The sequence below is a fragment of the Cervus elaphus genome, chromosome 6 (assembly GCF_910594005.1).
Source record: "Cervus elaphus chromosome 6, mCerEla1.1, whole genome shotgun sequence".
Lineage (NCBI taxonomy): Eukaryota > Metazoa > Chordata > Mammalia > Artiodactyla > Cervidae > Cervus > Cervus elaphus.
The window spans coordinates 51458182-51481682 of NC_057820.1; the positions used below are offsets into that span (position 1 = coordinate 51458182).

At 38.8% G+C, this 23501-nt stretch overlaps 1 protein-coding gene and 1 long non-coding RNA gene across 12 annotated transcripts in view; one reads left to right on the forward strand and one right to left on the reverse strand.

The window, feature by feature from the left end:
* Positions 1-23501, forward strand: part of LOC122696617 (poly(A)-specific ribonuclease PARN-like) — a 256073-nt gene that overhangs the window by 176352 nt on the left and 56220 nt on the right. The window lies entirely within an intron of this gene.
* Positions 1-23501, reverse strand: part of LOC122696619 — a 60927-nt gene that overhangs the window by 19045 nt on the left and 18381 nt on the right. For both annotated transcript variants that reach the window (XR_006341796.1, XR_006341795.1), the window contains exon 2: positions 14874-14971. This is a non-coding gene — a long non-coding RNA (uncharacterized LOC122696619). The remainder of the gene's footprint in view (positions 1-14873; positions 14972-23501) is intronic.

Below are 23501 nucleotides of genomic sequence, written 5' to 3' on the forward strand. Positions count from 1 at the left end.
AAACACTGATGGTAGTCCAAATCTCCTATTTTAAAAGTGAGAAATTCAAAGCCTGGGTTCCTAAAGGAACTTGCTAAAAGTAACACAGTTAATGTCAACAATGGTTAATGTTTTTTGAGCTCTTGCTATGTATCAGGTACCATTTTAATTGTTGTTAAAAGGCTTACAGATATAAATTTAATTACAACTTGTAAGGTAAATAGTATTGTTATTATCTCCATTTTACAGATAAGGAAATATAGGCTTAGAGATAATGTTTAATTTGTCCTAAAAGGCAATATGGCTGTAAGAGTTAGAACTGGGATTGGAATCTCAGTCTTTCTAATTCCAGCACCCAGATGTCATCTGTGCAACTACATTTCCATTCATGAAGTGTTAACAGTTAATTACAAAGCAAATCCTTTTCTATAGTTCTTTCAACATTACATGGCCTCCCACTGCCTCTGTTTACTGAGATTAGCTGCCATAAAATATAACTTTAGATGTAAAAAGTGGAAGGTATTATGCTGACGTGTACCCTCTCCTCAGAAATAATTACTTGAAGTTTCAAAATGAATGCCTTTCACAGCAGAAAGCTATTATCATATCTGTCACAGCAGCAAATGTTCTTCATTTTAATATGACTGAAATAATGCCATTAGATTACAAATAATTAATGGTACATTCACAAAAGTTTTGTAAGACCATGATGTTTTCATAACAAAATGATGTAACATGTTAGGGACCAGCCAAGTATAATTTAACTTCTCCCAGAATTCTCCTTCTCTACCTTCTCTTGCTCCAACCCTCATCTTGTTTTGTATTTCTAAATTTTACTAGGCACTGATATTACTTCAATAACAAACCATAGCCTTTAGGTAAGTCTTTCATCAGAAAGACAATCTCAAGGTTTCCTTTATAAACAGCATGTTGATTCACTGCCACTCTTTGGTGATGATAAAAATGAAGCAATTGCCAGTCGAAGACAGTGGCTGCAGAAGAAATAAAGACTGACATGCATGTATGCTTGGTCATGGGCAACTCTTTGTGACTCCAAGGACTGTAGCTGCCGGGCTCCTCTGTCCATGGGATTCTCCAGGCAAGAATACTGGAGCAGGTTGCCATGCCCTCCTCCAGGGGATCTTCCTGACCCAGGGAGCCAACGCTTGTATTGCAGGTGGATTCTTTACCATGGAGACACCTGGGAAGCCATTAAGCCTGATGTTCTGTTTTTTTAAAAAAGCGGAGCAAATGAAGCAAAGCCGCCACATAAACCAGAGAAAATCTACTCTATGGAGATTAACGAAATCCCCTATCATCTCAGACATGAGTCAAGTGTGATTTCCATTTTACAAACTCAGGAAATTAAGGCCTCAGAACCCACAGGGAGTGGAACCCAGTGAGCACACACACCCACACCTGTCTACTGGTAAAGGTGCCGCTTCGCCATCATCCTGTGCCCAGGCAGGAGGAAAGCCGGCAGTGCACAGGGAGCCCTTGGAACACACACGATCCTGATGATGATCCTCTCTCATTATTTCAGTTTCCTAAACACTTTTCCTGTGATTAAGGAACTGAATTAATTGTTGACAAGGTGGCTGGCCAGCACAGAGCAAAAATCCCACTCATGTGGGATGTGTTCCCTCTAAGTGGGGCAATGGGAAAGCATGCGGTATTGTTTTGTTTTTTCTGAGAAAGGGCTTGACAATTGGTCAGTGTCCAACAGCCTGGTCTTTGAACATAAATAATCATTTCTCCAGGGAAGGCTCTACCTAGGTCATCTGATCTGTTTTCCGCACAAAGTGTATTGCACTGACAAGGCTCTCATCCCAAGGAAGAAAGCAGAAATCTCATAATAAAACATTTTTATCAGTGAATCCCGGGAAGGGCCACAGTTCCAGGAAGGACTATTTATTCCAAGCACTGGGATGGATTTAACAATGTCCAGTCATAAAGTAGATGGCCTCCAAGAAAAGGGAACTGTTGGTAGGAATATAAATTGGTACAGCCACTATGGAAAATTATGTGGAGGTTTCTCAAAAGACTGAAAACAGAGTCACCATATGATCCAGTGATCCCACTCCTGGGCATATATCCAGACAAAACTCTAATTCAAAAAGATAAATGTACCTCAATGTTCATAGCAGCACTATTTACAATAGCCAAGACACGGAAAAAACCTAAATGTCCCATCAACAGATGAATAGATAAAGAGATGTGGTACATATATACAATGGAATATTGCTCAGCCATAAATAAGAATGAATAATGCCATTTCAGCTATCCATCCATGGATGGACCTAGAGATTATCATATTAAGTGAAGTGAGTCAGGCAGAGAAAGACAGATAGCATATAATGTCACTTGTATGTGGAATCTAAAATATGACTATGTAACAGAAATAGACTCAGATATAGAAACAGACTTGCTTGTTACTGTCTGTTTCCGTCATTAAAATGAAACTCACTGAAGGAATGGCCTCTGGTCTATAGTAGCTTCTTCAGTAACTAGAATAATGCCAGGCATGTAGGAGATGCTCAATAACATCTGTAATTTTTATTCATGAAACCAGTCATAAATATAGAGTATGTAATTGTCATTCTTCTGCAACAGAAGTATGCTGTGTTAAAGGGGAAGGAGTATTATATAATGGAAGGGTTATTAAAGTGACTTTATTATTAGCAAGATCTTTTTTACTCATTTAATTCTCTTCCATCAAATATCATTGATTTCCAGTCCTTGAGCCAACAGGTATACTATTCTCCCTGATGTACTGTCAAACCCCTCTCCTCTTCCCTTGCCATGTGTGTCTCCTCCTGTTGGTTTTCCTAATCTGACCATATCATCCCCCAGCTTAAAACATTTCCATTACATGCCAGTGCCCTTACGATAAAGTCAACTAACATGACTTGGAAAACATTTTGCAATCCTATCTGTGCTCAGATCTTGAGCTTCACTGCTTGGCCCTCACTTGTCTATCTTTCCATTTTTTCTTTGGTTTCTTGAATTCTCTCTTGCCTTTGGGCCTTTGCTCCATGCCTCACCCCTCTGCCTGGAACGCACCCGCTTCCAATTCACCAAATTAACACACATTCATCTTTCAGCTTTGAAGAAGATGTTACTTCCTTCTGGAAGCTTTGCCAACCACAACACCTCTTCTAGTATCTTTCTTGCTTCTTAGTCGTTAAGTTGTGTTCGATTCTTTGAGACACTATGCACTGTAGCCTGCCAGGCTCCTCTGTCCATGGGATTCTCCAGGCAAGAATACTAGAGTGGGTTGCCATTTCCTTCTCCAGGGGATCTTCCCAACTAGGGATTGAACCTGTGTCTCTTGCATCTCCTGCATTGACAGGTGGGTTCTTTACCACTAAGCCACCTGTGTAGCCTCTCCACTACATTATAATTTACTAATTACTGCAACCATCAGTCTACACTCTTATCCCAGCTTCCTAGTTTGCCTGCTCCCCCATCGGGTTGTATTTGTCTTACATACTCTTATTCCCCTAGAATTGAGCACTATGCTTGATATTTTTTGTCATTTAGTAATTAAAAAAATAAGACAAAATAAAGGGATGCTTATGGCATGGTTTTAAAGGAAATCTCTGTGTTGACACTTGGGAACTTTTAACCAGTCGTCAAGTGTCTAATAAGCCCTCCATGCCCAGAATCACTTTGGCCCTCTCTCCTTTTTGAATGATTACCAAGAGGCACTGTCACCCCCTGGGGAGGCTTAGTCCCAGACTCTGCCATTTAGAGTGTAATGTAAGAAGTCCTTTTCTGGAAGCAACACTGTGCGTGGTGGTACCTTTCAGCACAGCGAAAACTCGAAAAAGAGGGTGGTCTCAGCCAAGGGTCAAATTGCAGATACAATGCTTTATGTATTTGGCAGTGCTCTAGAGACAAATACATAATCACAGAGGTATGCGATCTGGTTGGAAAATTCGGGCCAGATAGAATGACATGGGTAGAAAAGCACATACACAAACACGTAACAATGAGCACTCTTATTTGTAAAAACCACATTAATGGATGGCAGCTCCCTACCTCTGAAGTGATTTATAAATTAAAATAATTGCCTCTTTGAACTGTGCAGATATTAACTGACCTATCACTAATGTACATACAGTGTCTAAACCATCCAAACATTACCTAAACATTTTATTCCCTTTATTCTGGAAACCCCAAAACCCGCAAAAAAAGGCTCTTTGTTCTGGAGCCAAGGGTCATAAAGGAAAAGCCATCATCTTTGATGACTTTGCAATTCTTATTCTAGTTCTTCATCAAATTAATTCTGAGTGAAATTAGTAAGCACTCTGAGCTTGAATAAGTCTTCCTATTCCCCTCCCCATTTTACAATCTCATCCCAAGCACATGGATCCATTTCTGGCTCAAATTTCTGGTAATGAGAGCAGGGCAATTCATTATTTTTTTAAATTAATTTTAGCTTTGGGTACATATCCTAAATCACTCCAGGTTGTGGGCGCCTGGCATTTCCTTCCTACGTAAAATGAGGGAGAAACTAAATTGGCTGAAGCCCAGACATGCATGGACTATGACAAGCTTGCTAAGGGTTCATTCTGGAAGGGTGATCTTGACCTAAATTGAAAGGCAGGCAGAAAAGCACAGCAGTTAGGACAGGAGTCTTAGGGCAGTGGTTATAAACCAGAGCTGATTTTGTTTCCCCAGTGAAAATTTGATAATGTCTGGAAACATTTAGGGTTGTTGCAACTTGTTGAGAGGGAGGTACTGTTGACATCTGATGTGTGGAAGTCAAGGATGCTGCTAAACATCCTACAATGCCCAGGACAGTCCCCTATGCAAAGGATTATCCAGTCCAAAATGTCAGTAGTGCTGAGGTTGAGCAACTCTACCCTAGAGGCTGTGCAACTCTACCCTAAAGGCTGCGATAGTTGAATTCACATCCCAGCTTTGCTTTTTTTATGGCTGTGTTATCTTGAGTAAGTTTCTTGATTTCTTTGAGCCTTAGAAGTTTCTCTTCTGTCAAATAGAGATAATGATAAAGTAACTACGTTGACAGCATTTTGTCAAGCCTGGCATTTGTAAAGGTTTAAAAACATTATATTCTATTTTAACTGGAGTGGGTAGCCGTTCCCTTCTCCAAGGGATCTTCCCAACCCAGGGATCGAACCCAGGTCTCTTGCACTGCGGGCAGATTCTTTACCAGCTGAGCCACCAGGGAAGCCTAAGAATACTGGAGTGGGCAGCCTGTCCCTTCTCCAGGGGATCTTCCTGACCCAGGAATTGAACGGGGTCTCCGGCATTGCGGGCGGATTCTTTAGCAGCTGAGCTACCAGGGAAGCCCCAATTCACCAATTAATGTATTTCAAATAGAAATACAAATTGCCAAAACTAGGCGGGGGGTAATTGCCAACTTTTAAATATGAGTTCCAAGCCCATACTTTATTTTTTCTTTATACTGTTACACAATGGAAGGATAAAAAAATGCATCATTTTATTTAGAAAATAGATTTGGCAACAATTGACTTTTATTTGGTGTGACTAAGTGATGCTAATTTCCAAATCTCAAAGATTCATTCTGTTTTGATTTAGGAACAGGAAAGGATGCATTATGAAGATACACCTTTTCCAGCATCTACACAGATCCATAGTTTCTAAGCCAGAAATACAGTAATATTTGCTTTAATTCATAGAGTTTTTAAAAAAAAAAAGCCTCAGTTTTCCAGTGAGCAAAGCACTGGAATAGCATTCTAAAAATGCCTAAGAGAGTGGAAGAAAATGGAAATAAAAATCATATTCTGATATTTTTCTATGTGATACTGACATAGTATAACAGGTTAAGCAAATATGGTTTTTATACAAAGTTTAATATTTATTTGAATTAAATCAATTTGGACTTATAAAATGTGTATACAAAACAGTTTCCTGAAGTTACTTCCAATAAGAAGTGTTCTAATATTACACAGCAGTCTGCTAGTGCTTTATACCCACTCTGAAAATACTCTCCCCAAATAATTTTATACATGAAAACCAAGATCTCCTAATATTTCTTAATGTTACAACTCCTACTTCTTTGTGCCAGGCTTTACTGAATGGACTAAACTGCACAGTCTTTTGGTCATTCTACAGATATTTTTGAATACCAACTACATGTTCCCATGGAGATGGGTGCTAGGATTATATCATGCTTTGAAACATGCAGATGGTCAGGAGACCACACAGGTTGGTGAGTGAGGACTCAGATTTCCAGAGTCAGAGAGAGTTGGCTTGACCTCTGGACATTTGGCTAAGTTATGTATTAGACTGGTGAGCCTTTGGCCATCTACTGAACCTGCCTGAGGATCTGTTTCCCCATCTGAAAATAGGTGGAAAGAGTATTTCTTGTTTGTTAAGAGGATGTGGTTGACATATTAATATATATATTACCATGTGTAAAACAGATAGCTAATGGGAATCTGCTGTACAGGGCAAGGAGCTCAACTGAGTGCTCTGTGGTGACCTAGATGGGTGGGATGGGGGAGGATGGGAAGGAGGGCTAAGAGCGAGGAAATACGTGTGTATATATACACACATATGGCTGATTCAGGGGCTCCCCCAGGAGCTCAGTGGTAAAGAATCTACCTGCGGTGCAGGAGCCGCAGGAAACATGGTTCAATCCCTAGGTCAGAAAGATCACCTGGAGGAGGATATGGTAACCCACTCCACTATTCTTGCCTGGAGAATCCCATGGACAGAAGATCCTTGCAAGTTACAGTCTAGAGAGTCAAAAAGAGTGGGACACAACTGAAGCAGCTTAGCATGCACGCACGCACATGGCTGATTTGCTTCATTTCACAGCAGAAACTAACGTAACATTGTAAGACAGCTATATCCCAACTAAAAACAAACAAACAAACAGGATACTGGTAAACAGCATTGAACTTGAGTCTTGTTATTTATTCAGAAAATGGTTCAAGAATGATTAGCTATGTTATTTTAATGACCACTGTGTTATTTTTTAGTCTAGAAATGGCCTGGTTTAGGAAAATGGAAGCTTTTTGGCATTTTCTTCTTGAAACACACAAGAAAACTGATGGGAGAATTTAAAAAGCATCACAAACCAGAAGTTGAATAAACCGTATTTCTTAGCACAACGTGTACAGGCTTACCAAATGGAGCCAGCTGTCACAAAATAACCCAGGGTTGTTGCTGGTTCTCTTTTTAAGCTTCTGATCGCCAACTGGATGCTTAATCCAGTAGCTGGGCAAGCTTCTCTATGAATATGCAACTTGATGGTTTGCATATTTTCTTAGACATGGAGTAGTATTATGAAATCCTTTGTACAAATCCTTCAGTATGCACACATTCAGAGCTGCTTTCTAACTGGACTTTAGATAAATGACTTTTTTTTTATACAGACAGCTAGCTAATAAAATTCTAAGTGGTTTTGAAGAAAAAAATTACACACTAAATAGCATTTATTAGTTTTGTTACTAAAAAAAAAAAAATGCATGTTTCCTATGGAAAATACAAAAAGCAAAAAGAAGAAAATACAAATATTCATCTCTAATCTCAATGACCAGAGATAACGTTTTGTGTATGTATGTATATGTACATATGGAGTGTTATTTTCCTTCAACAAATTTTTCTCCTTTCATTTAATACTATATTGGGATCATTAAATGTTACTACATGAGAGCAGGGGTCAACAGTCTTTCTGCAAAGGGCTAAATGATAAATATATTAGATTTTGTGGGCCATGCAACTTCTGCCCCAGCTACTCAACTCTGCCACCATGGCATGAAAGCAACCAGGAACAACCTCTAAATGAATGACTGTGGCCAAATTCTGCCCGTGGTGGGCTGGGCTTCTCCCCCAACCTGCAGTTCACTGACTCCTCTATACAAAAGCCTCATCAATAATTATGATATGTTATTAAATCTAATTATACTACAGTATCATTGAACTACATTTGTTATAACAGTTATTACGGAAAATGTATGACTTTTTAATCCTCTGGATCTTAGAGATTTCTTCAAGTGTTGTCTTGTTACTGCACACTTTGGGAAATTAAATATAATCAAAGAATAACCAAGCATCAGAGGAATATAGTTTTCTGGAGGTCAGTTAAAAAAATGCAAGAACTCTGACACTACCCTTAATTAAGTGTCTGTTCCATCACCATAATTTCCCAAATTCCTAGTGTTGTTTTGGGAGCAGTGGTCCCATGCAATGAAGGCCAATGCTGCTGGTTACTCTAAGCTACAACAGTGTTTCTGTTTATGACACGAATAGCACAAATCCAACTCTCTGCTGCAGCTGCTACTGAGACCCAGTCACTTTCACAAATAATAACACTGCTTGTTTTGAGATTGTTCTAGTAAGGGGGAATATTCCTTGAATTGATTCCTTTGTCTTTTAACTCTTTGAAACATAGAGTCATGGGTTATACACTATGCTCTGTGGGAAACAAACTCTGGGACAAATACTAGCATTGAGGAGATTTATTAGGGAGTGCTCTTGGGATCATCAACACCTGTGAAAGGAAGGATGGGCTAGAGGGACAACTTGAGCTCTGTTTTATTCGCAGGACAGGCTTCAGCTGACCCCAAGAAAAGTTCTGGAGCTGAGGTGGCTCTGTAGCATTGACTTGAGATGGAGGAAGAGCATGCAGACTTGACACGCTGGAGTTGACCACCTATTGGCTGAGAATGCGTGGGAAGGGCTTGGTGGCTCTCCTTAACAGTCTTTTCCCAAAGGGGGCCAAATAACCAAGGCTGCCATCTGACTGCACTCCCAGCAGTTCATGGGTAAGCCCTTCATTCCTGAAGGGGTTTCTTAGTGTGCATCAAGACATCTACCATCTCATGGGTTAAGTCCCAGTGAGAAACTTGCCCAAGTCAATGTTCTGTTCTCAGTTTGAAAAGCCAATAAAGTGATGTTTTTGAGGTGGTGTGGAATTTTAAGTCTGGTTTAATGAAACCATTTTGTTTAATAATTTCATTCAGTCACCCTATGAATACCAAGATCTGCAAACTCTATGTGCAAGGCAAGTGTGCATAAGTTAGTAAAACAGATTAAAGAGCCATGGGGAGCTTAGAGTGTCTTGGGGGAATGTGCAAATGTGAATTACAAGGTGAAATGATGGCAGTATTGGAGGTGATGTTACAATTATATCCTATAAGAAACCACAATTTGTTCAATTCAAATTCCCATTTTATTTTTTAAACTGCTTCCTTGTTTAAATTTATTAATAAATGGTTATCAGTAGTAATCACAGTTCAATTTCTACTGTAGCAAAGCCTGGAGTCACACATGTAGATGGAAAGACTTGGAGATGGGCACCATGGTTAAGATTTATTATTTACAATACACACTTAGTTATGAGCAGTTCCATGTGCCAGGTAATCCAGCTCTCAGCACTATGATCTATAACCTTCTTCTGGATGTCACTCATTCCTTCCCTCTATGATTGTATATATATTTACCAGCATTTTATAATACATTGCAGGTTTTACTCAGGGGCCCCACTGAATAAAAATACTGTATTAAAATGTATTTTGATTCACACATGGAATGCAGCTTCAGCTCTTTCTCACGTGCAAGTCAAGAATGAGGTCTCTGTACAATTAAAAAGCTAAAGTGGGACTTTATATTGGCACCTGGAGGGCTGTGGACTAAGTTCAAGATTATGAAAAAAATTGATGCAGAATTTCAATAAGGGCAAAAGAGATTTCACTTGGAATACATAAAATGCCAACATTACTGCTTAAGTATGACATATATGCAAGGCATATATGACCACATGCGATTTTATGGTTTCTAGGAAATACTGGGCATCAAAACAGTTTTCTTCAATAAGGCAATTCTGTAATAATGGTGTCACTTATTTATTTATTCATTCTTTCATTCAATAAAAGGTTGATGTGTTGTACATTTCCAGGGAGCATCAGTGATATCATCATCTATGTGGATAGTACCCTTGAAGCGTACAGGACACGACCTTCGCAACCATATTCAGTTTGATCAACAACATAAACTGGGTGAGTCCACGCTTGGCACTGAGAACAGTGCAGTGAGCAAGGCAGATTCGGATCAGACCCCTGTAAAGCTTTATTTCAGATGAAGTCAGACAAAAAACGAGTAGCTACAAAAACCAAATGAATATAAACTGAGATGAGTCCTAGAAGTATAGGGATGGGATAGCACAAGGACCTCTAACAAGGGCTACTAAGAAAGAAATTCGGAGGAAGCAATATTCAAGTTGAAGCATAAAGGATAAGTTTCCTTATGGATGTGAAAACGGGTTAGCAAAGGATGTTTCAGGAAGAGGGAAGGATATTTCAGAAAGGAAAAACAACAGCAACAAATCACATCACGAAAGATATGGGATAGCCAAGGAACTGAAGTGTAGCTGGGAAATGGAGGAGACAGGACTGAAGGGGGAGTCAGGGGCAGTGCCCTGTAGTGAGGTCACGCTTGTGCATATGGAGAAGACATCTGACACTGACGAAATACATGTGGCTGATGATATGAGGACTCTTTCAGTAGAACAAGTGAGAGACAGCGGTGGCTTGTCTAGGGCAATGCCGAAAAAGGTGAGAAGAAGTAGACAGATAAAAGAGGTTTTCTACTGAAATGTCTTAACCTAACTTCATTCTGCTATTTGTTGGCCAGTACTGTGAATTATTTTGACCTTTGCATGCTCTTAAGATAGTATTAAACATCAACTATTGTCAGTGATTCTGTGAAGAGCAGAATTATTTGAAGTTAACATCAAAGACCATTGCAATCAAGTGTTGGGTTTGCCTATTAATATGTCATAATGACAATAAAACAGTCATTACACTCTCATTCATCAGAAATCTATTTGACAACCTAAAATTTAATCCCTCTTTACTCTTCCATAACATGGAGTATCTACTCATTTGAGATTGTGGTGAAGATGCAAAGAGATGATACATACCTAAAGCACTCATCACAATGTCTGCTATACCATATTTGTTGTTGGATATTTTTTACTACTGCTATTATTCATACTTATGATGGGAGTCTGGGGTGAGAATTAATCACCGTTTTTCCTCTGAGTTGGCTGGGCACCAAAATTTTGGGAAAGAGATACAGCAGTTAAATCAAGAGAGATAGAAATATTAGCTTTATCACCAATGTTGCTGAATTTAAGAACATGATTGGCTTTTCTGCCCACTTGCACCAAATCTAGCAATGGATACCCTTAACTGAAGGAAACCTTTATATTTACACCTCGAAATTGCTCTTGTGCCTCCATCAGGAACACAGAGGCTTCGAGCAAGACCAGGACCCTGCCCTGATTCTGGTATGCTTATGTCATGGAAGAAGTGAACAGTACACTTTCACTCTTCCCTGGAACCAGAGAGGGGAGGAATTGAGAGCAAGGATCCTGGAGTTTGATTGAGTGACTATACCTGGCTGTGCCATTCATCAGCCAAGCAGACATACAAGTCCCTCAGAGCTTCTATGAGTTAATCTCCTCACCTAGAAGATGGGAATGATAAAGTGCTACCTCACAGGACTGCTGTGAGGATTAAAGAAATGAAAATGTTGGTATCTGGCACGTAGAAATATGTTTGCCATGACCAGCATCTAAAAAAAAAAAGAGTACCGAAAATGCCGCACTCTATACTTTTCCAATCTCATCCACCAGAAAGATTACTGTTCTTCCCCAGGGGAAGAGCATACGAGAAGAAAATATTTCTGAAAGAGAAGGGAATACATATTTCCAGTGCAATCCCTTCCTGAGGCATGGGATGGGGGGTAAGCCCTTCCTCTATGCTGAAGATGAGGGAAGAGTAGGAGTTGACCTCCCATATAGTCTATCATGGACTTTCCTGGTGGCTCCGACGATCAACAATCTGCCTGCTACTCAGGAGACCTGGATTTGATCCCTGGATTGGGGAGATCCCCTGGAGAAGGGAATGGCTACCCACTCCAGTATTCCTGCTTGGAGAATCCCATGGACAGAGGAACCTGGTGGGCTACAGTCCATGGTGTTACAAAGAGTCAGACATGACTGAGCAACACACACACACACACACACACACACACACACACACACCCTACTCTATCACTTGATACCTTGGCCTTCAGTCACACACACACACACACACACACACACACACACACACACACACACACCCTACTCTATCACGTGATACCTTGGCCTTCAATCTGTCCTATCTGCCAGGTCCCTGTCTCTCCCTCCAACTACAAAGACAGGGATCTGTCACATTCATCAGTATATCCTCTTTATAACGTTGTACCATGTACTGTGCTTTGCATGCACTGTGCCATTTACAATCCGTGCCTGATGGATTTGAACACGAGCTTCTATGTCTGAGCTACCTTGTTTCTTAACTGACTTAATTATGAAGGGCTGCTGCTGAGTGGCAAAACACAGGCCCTGAGCAGGAAGAATGAGGTTCCCATTTGTCTGCTCCTTTCTTCAGACCCTGATTTTCAGGACTACCCAGAAAGCTGGGTGCCTAAAGCTAACAAAAATTTTCTTACCAAAAGGCAAACACTCTTTACATTTACATTCCTTGCTTCTGATTTTTGCCCTACTTTAAAATTCTTGGGTTTCTCTGTCCAAAGCAGAAACAAAGAATTTAGAAAAAGTTTATTATCTTGATATCTTTTATTACCTTGATATCTTTCCTTCATATATATGCTCATCAATTAGATTTAGCTACATGTATGACACAGAGGAAGGAATATTAGGTTGGTGCAAAAATAATTTTGGTTTTGCATTACTGAATTTTGCCATTTGATATTGGAATACATTCTTAAATAAATGTGGTTTGTTATACATTATTTTAACGTGCATTTCTTGCTTTATATTTTTTGCTAATGAATTATTCCTTGGTGTTTATTTTATATGTATTTTAGACTAGGGAAATGATGTTAGACAAAAATCAATTCAAATGATCTTATTTGAGCACAAAATGGGTCATAAAGCAGTGGAGACAACTATGACTTCAACAATGCATTTGGCCCAGAAACTTTTAATGAACATACAGTGCACTGGAGGTTCAAGTAGTTTTGCAAAGTAGATTAGAGCCGTGAAGATGAGGAGTGCAGCAGAGGCTAGCCATTGGAAGTGTACAACGACCAACTGAGAGGATCACTGAAGCTAATCCTCTTTCAACTACATGCAAAGTTGCTGAAGAACTCAACATCGACCATCCTATGGTCATTTGGCATTTGAAGCAAATTGGAAAGATGAAAAAACTGATAAATGGGTGTCTCAAGAGCTGACTGCAAATCAAATAAACAGTTTCTTTTAGAAGTGTCATTTTCTCTTACCCTATGCAACAGCTCTATGCAACAACAATGTGAATTTTATGTAACAACCAGTGATGACCAGTTCAGTGGCTGGACTGAGAACAATCTCCAAAGCCAAACTTGCACCAATAAAAGTGTCATGGGCACTGTTTCATGGTTTGCTGCTAGTTTAATCCACTGCAGCTTTCTGAATCCTAGTGAAACCATTACATCTGAGAAGTATGCTCAGCAAATCAATGAGATGCACAAAAAACTACAACTCCTGCAATCAGTGGTGGTCAACAAAAAGGGCCCAATTCTTTTCTGTGACCTGGCTGCATATCACACAACCAATGCTTCAAAAGGTGAACAAACTGGGCTACAATTTTTGTCTGAGGTGCAATATCCATGTGACCTCTGTCCAACTGACTACCACTTCTTCAAGCATCTTGACAACTTTTTGTACGGAAAATGCTTCCACAACCAGCAGGATGCAGAAAAAGCTATCCAAGACTTCATCGAATCCCAAAGCATAAGTTTTTATGCTATAGTAATAAACAAACTAATTTCTCATTGGCAAAAATGTGTTGATTGTAATGGTTCTTATTTTGATTAATAAACATGTGTTTGAGCCTAGTTACAGTGATTTAAAACTTAGCATCCATAAATAATTACTTTTGCACCAACCTAATAGTTTCTTTCATTTGTACTATTTATTCACTGAGACCATTTATTTGTTATTTACTATTTGCCCTCCCCAATTACAGTGTATGTTCAATGGGACTTTATCTAATATTTTGTCTGGCTCTTGGATGCCATGGTTTTATGCCACAGTTTAGTTAAACTGTGACCAGCTGGCCAAATCCAACATACTGCCTGCTTTGTAAATAAAGTTTTATGGGGAAACTATCAGATCTGTGTGTTCACATATTGTCTTTAACTGCTTTTGCCCTATAACACCTGACCTGAGAAGTTGTGACAAAGATTGGGTGGCCCTCAAAACCTTTTACTATGTGGTTGGCTCACTACAGAAAATGTTGGTTAATCTCTGGCATTAACTACTAACTGATGCATTCTAAGTATTTAAACACTTGCAGAATGAAGGAGTGAGTGAATCAATAAACATATAACCTATATAGATAGAGAGTAGAAAATACAGATAGATAAAATAGTGTGTTAAAGGGATAGGACTATGCTTAAAAACTGTTTTTCTTTTTAAATCTTGTAATATTTAAGAACGTCATTTTTTAAAGCAGATGCAGAATTTTAAAATACCACCACTTCTGTAGATTGCTGGGAATATTGAGTTCTTGTGGCTCAAGAACTGCTTCAAATATAGATTACTGAGCCTTTTGCCCATGCTTTCATTTTTAGTTCAAAAGCCAAGCACCCTCATTCCTAATTATCCTTCTAACTGTGAGCTAACAGTGGGGTAAGCCAGCCCATGGGGATTACTTGAGAAGCTATTTCCACAGTCAATGATGCGAGTTGTTCAAACATGAGTGGATCAGAAACAGACCTGACTTATGGAGTAATGTAAATAATATTTACCAAACTGGTCATTTATCAAAATTAAATTGATCCAAGACCCCACGAGGCTTGGTTATCTTAGTCTCTACTCCAGACATAACATTTACCTGATAACTCACAAAGCTCCCAGGCCAGCTCCATCCTCCTTAGCTTGGCATTTCTTACTTGGACCTTTCAAAGAAGCCTTCTTTGTTTAAACTTAAATCTGTTAAACAAGAAAAAGCAGTGAGCCTTTACATTTTTAAAAGATCAAGAAAAGAAAAGAGGAGAAAGAGACACTTTATTTGTTTCACACAAGGATGAAAATTGGTCTCGCTCACTGACTCCATCCATCTCCAGGTTCCTCTGAGTATGGTAACAGGATTTTTAAAGCTATTTGCTCATTTGCTTAATGCTCCTTTAGGGGGCTTTCCAATGAGTAACACAGCCCAAAAAGAGGAGAAACAATCTATTCACCAAAAGGCTGCATTTTTAAAAGACATTTTGCATACTCCATTTCACAAAAAAACAATGGTTGCAAGAGCTCTGGGACATTAATTTTTCAAAGGCAAAATATTCATCTTTAATGCACATGGCCATAGGTTCAAAAAGCAATGTTAAGTTTGTGTATGTTGGCTGGAGTAACGCTATTTAAGACTTCCTCCTAGTTCTCCACTTCAGAACAGTTTCATCCAACAGTGTTCAGCGTGTTGCTTTGCATTTCAAAGCCCTAAAATCAAATGTAATCAAGGTTCCAGGGTGGCTTTCAATGTAGAAGGCATGTGTTTAAGTGGATTTATAGGTATTTACATCCTTAATGAACACTGGTGTCATTTTTTCTAAAGTAACTCAACAACATGGTGTAAATTATTTGATCTTTTTTTTTTTTTTTTTTTTGCCAAAAGTAAGTAAAAGATCACAGTGCCCTAGAAAGCGGCCTGACCATCTGAGTGACCTCATTAAACATGGCTGCACCATCTAGCCCAGAGTTCCCATCTATAATTAATCATGAAAATGGCTAGACTAAGTAGAACTCAATTATGATGAAGGGTCAAATTTTTGAAGACAAAGTTGAAATGATTCTGAGGCTCAGGGTGATACAGCTCTTTGTAAAGGTTCACTTCAGAATTGACCTTTCTTGAGTGGAGAAGCGGAAAGTCTTAGACTGAACAAGGAAAGGCAGCAATTCTAGAAAAAACAGCAATGATGTATATGAACCCACACGGAGAATGAAGAGACCAAGTAGGACAGAATGCCAGAGACATTCAAAAAGTCATGCAAACAGAAATGGTGCAGGGATGCTAGTTGTGAATCTACTTCATAAGGGACATATTTTTTGAGGCCAATAACATCTTTCTACACAGTTTCAAATGTAGGATATCACTTAAGCCTCTTTCTGCTCCATATCTAAATCTATAGGAAGTCCAGCAGCCGTGTACTCTGCTTTTACTAGATTAAGCATATCCAGATGATTTTAATAAAGTTTTAAAAGGACATTAGTTTCCTGCTATTTCAATGAAAACCACTTGCAAGATGAATTTAAAGCAACAGATCTATTGCATGTCAACACATGCTCTCTTTATGCAAATACACCACTTTTCTCAAACAGCCAACAAAACAAAACACGGACACAATCATCAAGTGCATGAGACACAGGAGAAAAATGTCATTGTTGTAAATGTTTATGGGTAAAAAAAAAATGGAGAGTGTGATGGGTGCCAGGGTAAGCTGCCCAGATTTCCAGGATGAAGACTGAGGTTCTTATTACTTCAATGGCTAAAAGCACTCAGCATCTGTTCGAGTTCCTCTCTCTGGGAATTGTCAGCCAAGCAGTATCTTTTTAAAATTGTTTTATTGCAATATAGTTGATTTACAATGTTGTGTCTCACTTGTGTAGCATATTGATTCAGTTATACATATATATCTACTTATTCTTTTTCAGATTCTTTCCCCATATACGTTATTACAGAATACTGAGGAGAGTTTCCTGTACTAAGCAGTAGGTCCTTGTTGCCTGTCTATTTTATATGTAGTAGTTTGTGTATGTTAATCCCAAGCTCCTGGTCTATAATATCCCTCCTACCTCACATCTCCCCTTTGGTAACAATGTTTGTTCTTGAAATCTGTGAGTTTGTTCCTATTTTGTAAATAAGCTCATTTATATAATTTCTTTTAAAAATTAGATTCTGCATATTAGTAATATGTGATATTTGTCTTTGTCTGACATATTTCACTTAGTATGATCATCTCTAGATCCATCATGCTACTGTAAATGGCATTATTTTGTTCTTTTTATGGCTGAGTAATATCCCATTATATACACACACACACACACACCCACACCCACACACACATATTCTTTACCCATTCCTCTGTTGATGGACATTTAGGTTGCTTCCATATCTTGGCTATTGTAAATAGTGCTGCAATGAAACACTGGGGTGCATATATCTTTTCTTTTACTTTTTTTTTTTTTAATTTTTTTATTAGTTGGAGGCTAATTACTTCACAACATTTCAGTGGGTTTTGTCATACATTGATATGAATCAGCCATAGATTTACACTTATTCCCCATCCCGATCCCCCCTCCCACCTCCCTCTCCACCCGATTCCTCTGGGTCTTCCCAGTGCACCAGGCCGGAGCACTTGTCTCATGCATCCCACCTGGGCTGGTGATCTGTTTCACCATAGATAGTATACATGCTGTTCTTTTGAAACATCCCACCCTCACCTTCTCCCACAGAGTTCAAAAGTCTGTTCTGTATTTCTGTGTCTCTTTTTCTGTTTTGCATATAGGGTTATCGTTACCATCTTTCTAAATTCCATATATATGTGTTAGTATGCTGTAATGTTCTTTATCTTTCTGGCTTACTTCACTCTGTATAAGGGGCTCCAGTTTCATCCATCTCATTAGGACTGGTTCAAATGAATTCTTTTTGACGGCTGAGTAAAATTCCATGGTGTATATGTACCACAGCTTCCTTATCCATTCATCTGCTGATGGGCATCTAGGTTGCTTCCATGTCCTGGCTATTATAAACAGTGCTGCGATGAACATTGGGGTGCATGTGTCTCTTTCAGATGTGGTTTCCTCAGTGTGTATGCCCAGAAGTGGGATTGCTGGGTCATATGGCAGTTCTATTTCCAGTTTTTTAAGGAATCTCCACACTGTTTTCCATAGTGGCTGTACTAGTTTGCATTCCCACCAACAGTGTAAGAGGGTTCCCTTTTCTCCACAGCCTCTCCAGCATTTATTGCTTGTAGACTTTTGGATAGCAGCCATCCTGACTGGTGTGTAATGGTACCTACCTCATTGTGGTTTTGATTTGCATTTCTCTAATAATGAGTGATGTTGAGCACCTTTTCATGTGTTTGTTAGCCATCTGTATGTCTTCTTTGGAGAAATGTCTGTTTAGTTCTCTGGCCCATTTTTTGATTGGGTCATTTATTTTTCTGGAATTGAGCTGCAGGAGTTGCTTGTATATTTTTGAGATTAATCCTTTGTCTGTTTCTTCATTTGCTATTATTTTCTCCCAATCTGACGGCTGTCTTTTCACCTTACTTATAGTTTCTTTTGTAGTGCAAAAGCTTTTAAGTTTCATTAGATCCCATTGGTTTAGTTTTGCTTTTATTTCCAATATTCTGGGAGGTGGGTCATAGAGGATCTTGCTGTGATTTATGTCGGAGAGTGTTTTGCCTATGTTCTCCTCTAGGAGTTTTATAGTTTCTGGTCTTACATTTAGATCTTTAATCCATTTTGAGTTTATTTTTGTGTATGGTGTTAGAAAGTGTTCTAGTTTCATTCTTTTACAAGTGGTTGACCAGTTTTCCCAGCACCACTTGTTAAAGAGGTTGTCTTTTTTCCATTGTATATCCTTGCCTCCTTTGTCTTAGGAGTATATCTACCTAAAGAAACAAAAGACCTATACATAGAAAACTATAAAACACTGATGAAAGAAATCAAAGAGGACACAAACAGATGGAGAAACATACCGTGTTCATGGATTGGAAGAATCAATATTGTCAAAATGGCTATTCTACCCAAAGCAATCTATAGATTCAATGCAATCCCTATCAAGCTACCAACGGTATTTTTCACAGAACTAGACCAAAGAATTTCACAATTTGTATGGAAATATAAAAAACCTCGAATAGCCAAAGTAATCTTGAAAAAGAAGAATGGAACTGGAGGAATCAACCTGCCTGACTTCAGACTCTACTACAAAGCCACAGTCATCAAGACAGTGTGGTACTGGCACAAAGACAGAAATATAGACCAATGGAACAGAATAGAAAGCCCAGAGATAAATCCACGAACCTATGGACACCTTATCTTTGACAAAGGAGGCAAGGATATATCTTTTCAATTTATGGTTTTCTTCAGATACATGCCCAGATGTGGAATTGCTGGATCATATATGGTATTCTTAGTTTAAGGAACCGCTTACTGTTCTCCATAATGGTTTCCCTGGTAGCTCAGATGGTAAACAGTCTGCCTGCAATACTGTAGACCTAGGTTCAATCCCTGGGTCTGCAAGATCCCCTGGAGAAAGAAATGGCAACCCACTCCAGTATTCTTGCCTGGAAAATCCCATGGATGGAGGAGCCTTCCAGGCTTGGAGGGCTACAGCCCATGGGGTCGCAAAGAGTCAGACATAACTTTTTTTTTTTTCTCACTGTTCTTCATAGCAGCTGTACCAATTTATATTCCCACCAATAGGGCAGGAAGGTTCCCTTTCCTCCACACCATCTCCAGCACTTATGGTTTGTAGACTTTTTGATGATAGCCATTCTGACCAGTGTGAGGTGATACAAAGAAAATCTTTTCCAAGGTTATACCTGTTCTCTGGAGACAGCTCACAATTCAAAGACAGATCAATATGTGTATGTATATGTGAAGGGGAGGGTAGTGAGAGGTGTATAAAGTCATGGTTCCCTGAGATCAGGTGACCTGAGGAGCCATTCTAGTTGGGAGTTACTGAAACCTTCCTTGTCACTACAGTGCATTCCAGCATCTCCTTGGGCCCAGTTCAACTTCCTGTAATCTCCCACGGGGTTTACTCTCAAGAGCCCTGCATGCAAATCTCTAAGCCAATTTCCCAGGGAAGCCAACCTAAGAGGGTGAAGACTATTCCTTCCTAATGTCTCTCTCATTGATTTTATTTTTAACTTTTTATTATGGAAACATCAAATATATACAAAAGTCAAGAAAAGAACACAACTCATCAAATTTATAAACATCTTGCCATTCTGGTTTCATCTAATCTTTGTTAAAACTATATTCTTTTAAAGTAAATAATTTCACCCATAAATACTTCACTATGTATTTAACATATAAAGGTTTGGTTTTTTTTTTTTGAGGCAATAATCATGCCATTATTATAAGATATAAATTAATTGTAATTCCTTAAAGCCATCTAAAACCCAATATGTATCCAATATTCCTTAGTTGTTTCCATTTTTTTAGAGTACACATTGATTTGCAATTTTTTTTATCAAGAGGCTCTTTAGTTCCTCTTCACTTTCTGCCATTAGAGTGGGATATCATCTGCATATCTGAAGTGGCTATTTCTCCAAGCAATCTTGATTCCAGCTTGTGACTCATCCAGCCCAGCATGATGTACTCTGCATATAAATTAAATAAGCACGGTGACAATATACAGCCTTGTTGTACTCTTTTTCCAATTTTGAACCAGACAGTTGTTTCGTGTTTGGTTTTAACTGCTGTTTCTTGACCCACATACAGGTTCCTCAGGAGACAGGTAAGGTGGTCTAGTACTACCAGGTCTTCAAGAACTTTCCACAGTTTGTTGTGACTCACACAGTCAAAAGCTTTAGCTTAGTCAACGAAGCAGCAGAATTTTTTCTGGAACTTCCTTGCTTTTTCTATCACCCAACAAATGTTGGCAATTTGATCTCTGTTCCTCTGTCTTTTCTAAATCCAGTTTACACATCTCAAAGTTCTCTGTTCACATACTGCTGAAGGTTAGCTTGAAGGATTTTTGGCATAACTTTGTGCGCATGTGAAATGAGCACAACTGTATGAAGTTTGAACATTCTTTGGCATTGACCTTCTTTGGGATTGGAATGAAAACTGAACCTTTTCCAGTCCTGTGACCACTACTGAGTTTTCCAAATTTGCTGGCATATTCAGTGCAGCACTTTAACAGCATCATCTTTTAGTATTTGAAATAGCTTAGCTGGAATTCCATCACCTCTACTATCTTTCTTTGTAGTAATGCTTCTTAAAGCCCACTTGACTTTATACTCCAGGATTTCTGGCTCTAGGTGAGTGACTACACCATCGTAGTTATCTGGGTCATTAAGATCTTTTTTGTAAAGTTCTTCTATTCTTGCCATCTCTTCTTAATCTCTTCTATGTCTGTTACGTTGTTACCTTTGCTGTCCTTTATCATGCCAATCCTTGCATGAAATGTTCCCTTGATAGCTCCAATTTTCTTGAAGAGATCTGTAGTCTTTCCCATTCTGTTGTTTTCCTCTATTTCTTTGCATTGTTCATTTAATAAGGCCTTTTTATCTCTCCTTGCTATTCTCTGGAATTTTGCATTCAGTTGGATCTATCTTTCCCTTTGTCCTGTGCCTTTTGCTTCTCTTCTTTCCTCAGATATTTACAAGGGCTACTCAGACAACCACTTTGCCTTCTTGCATTTTTCTTTGGAAAAGTTTTGGTCACTGCCTTCTGTACAATGTTATGAATCTCTGTCCATAGTTCTTCATGCACTCTAAGAGATCTATCCCATGAATCTATTTATCACCTCCACTGTATAATCATAAGGAATTTGATTTAGGTCATACCTGAATGGCCTAGAGGTTTTTCCCTATTTTCTTCAATTTAAGCCGGAATTTTGCAATGAAAAGCTCATGATCTGAGCTACAGTTAGATCCAGGTCTTTTTTTTTTTTTTCTTACTGACTATATAGAGCTTATCCATCTTTGGCTGCCAAAAATATAATGAATGAATCTGATTTCAGCATCCACTATGGTAATGTCCATGTGTAGATCCATCTCTTGGGTTGTGGAAAAAGTGTATTTGCTATGACCAGTGTGTTCTCTTGACCAAACTCTTAGCCTTTCCCCTGCTTCATTTTGTACTCCAAGGCCTGTTATAAACTTGCCTGTTATTCTGGGTATCTCTTGACTTCCTACTTTTGCATTCCAATCTCCTCTGATGAAAAAGACATCTTTTTTTTTTTTTTTTTGGTGTTCATTCCAGAAGATGTTGTAGGTCTTCACAGAATGTTCAACTTCTTTGACATCAGTGTTGAAGCACAGACGTGGATTACTGTGATGTTGAATGGTTTGCCTTGGAAACAAATTGTGATCATTCTGTCATTTTTGACACTGCACTCTACTGCATTTTGGACTCTTTTGTTGACTATGAAGGTTACTCCATTTTTTCTAAGGAATTCTTGCCAACAGTAGTAGATATAATGGTCATCAGAATTAAATTCACCCATTCCCGTGCATTTCAGTTCCCTGATTCCTAAGATGTCGATGATCAGTCTTCCCATTTCCTGCTTGACCACATCCAATTTACCTTGATTCATGGACCTAACATTCAAGATGCCTATACAATATTGTTCTTTACAACATCAGATTTTACTTTCACCACCAGACACATCGACAGTTGAGCATCTTCCTGCTTTGGTCCAGCTGCTTCATTCTTACTTGAGCTATTAGTGATATCCCTCCACCCTTCCCTAGGACTGAACACTTTCTGACCTGGGTAACAGAGGTTGGGGGTGGGGGGCGGTGTGGTAGTCATCTTCCAGCATCATATCTTTTCACCTTTTCATACTGTTCATAGGGTTCTCCATGCAAGAACACTAGAGTGGGCTGCCATATCCTTCTCCAGTAGACCACGTGTTGTCAGACTCTTTACTATGACCCATTTGTCTTGGGTGGCCCTGCACAGCATGGCTCATAGCGTCATTGAGTTACACAAGCCCTTTTGCCATGACAAGTCTGTGATCCATGAAGGGGCCTAAAGCTAACACATTATAAATCAATTATATCTCAACAGAAACAAAAAAAATCCGTATTTTCGAAGAAGCCTTACACAAATCTCCTAACCAGAATTAGTCTTTCTCTGAATTCTCAAAATACTTGTGCAACATATGGCAGCAGCAAAGACATAGACTCTGAGTCACTGTTCTGCAGGTTACCAGCAATAGGACTTTCTTATCTACAAAATGGGAATAATGTGGCATTTACCCAGATAAAATTTTTCTGAGGGTTAAACAAGAGAATGAAGGCATATGCTATTAATTCTAAACTCTTAAATTTAAGGCTTCTATAGAATTCATCTTTGTGGTTTCTGATGAGTCTCTTACAGTTTTGAACACAATATATTCAAAACTGTACAAGATTTATGTTTGCTAGAACATTACACTCAACTTTTGACTGAAATTCTGGATCATTTGTTATCTCCTTAACATATTGAGAAGATAAGTTATCTATACCGTTAGAGGGAAATCCTGTGTTTTAGGATATAATCATTGATCCTAAGTGTGCCCTTATATGCTAGATGGGCTTTGGAAGGTCACTTACCCTCTCGAGCTGTTTTCAGATCTGTGAAACTTAAGGCATTGGTCTAAATCAGTGACTCTCAAAAAAATGTCCTAGATTGCCAAGAACTTAAAAAAAATCAGTTTTCCTATTATTTAAGAGACTTTTTCTTTAAGAAAGCAATCAGCACTAGTTCAAGTAACAATCTATGATCTTCCTACTTTTTA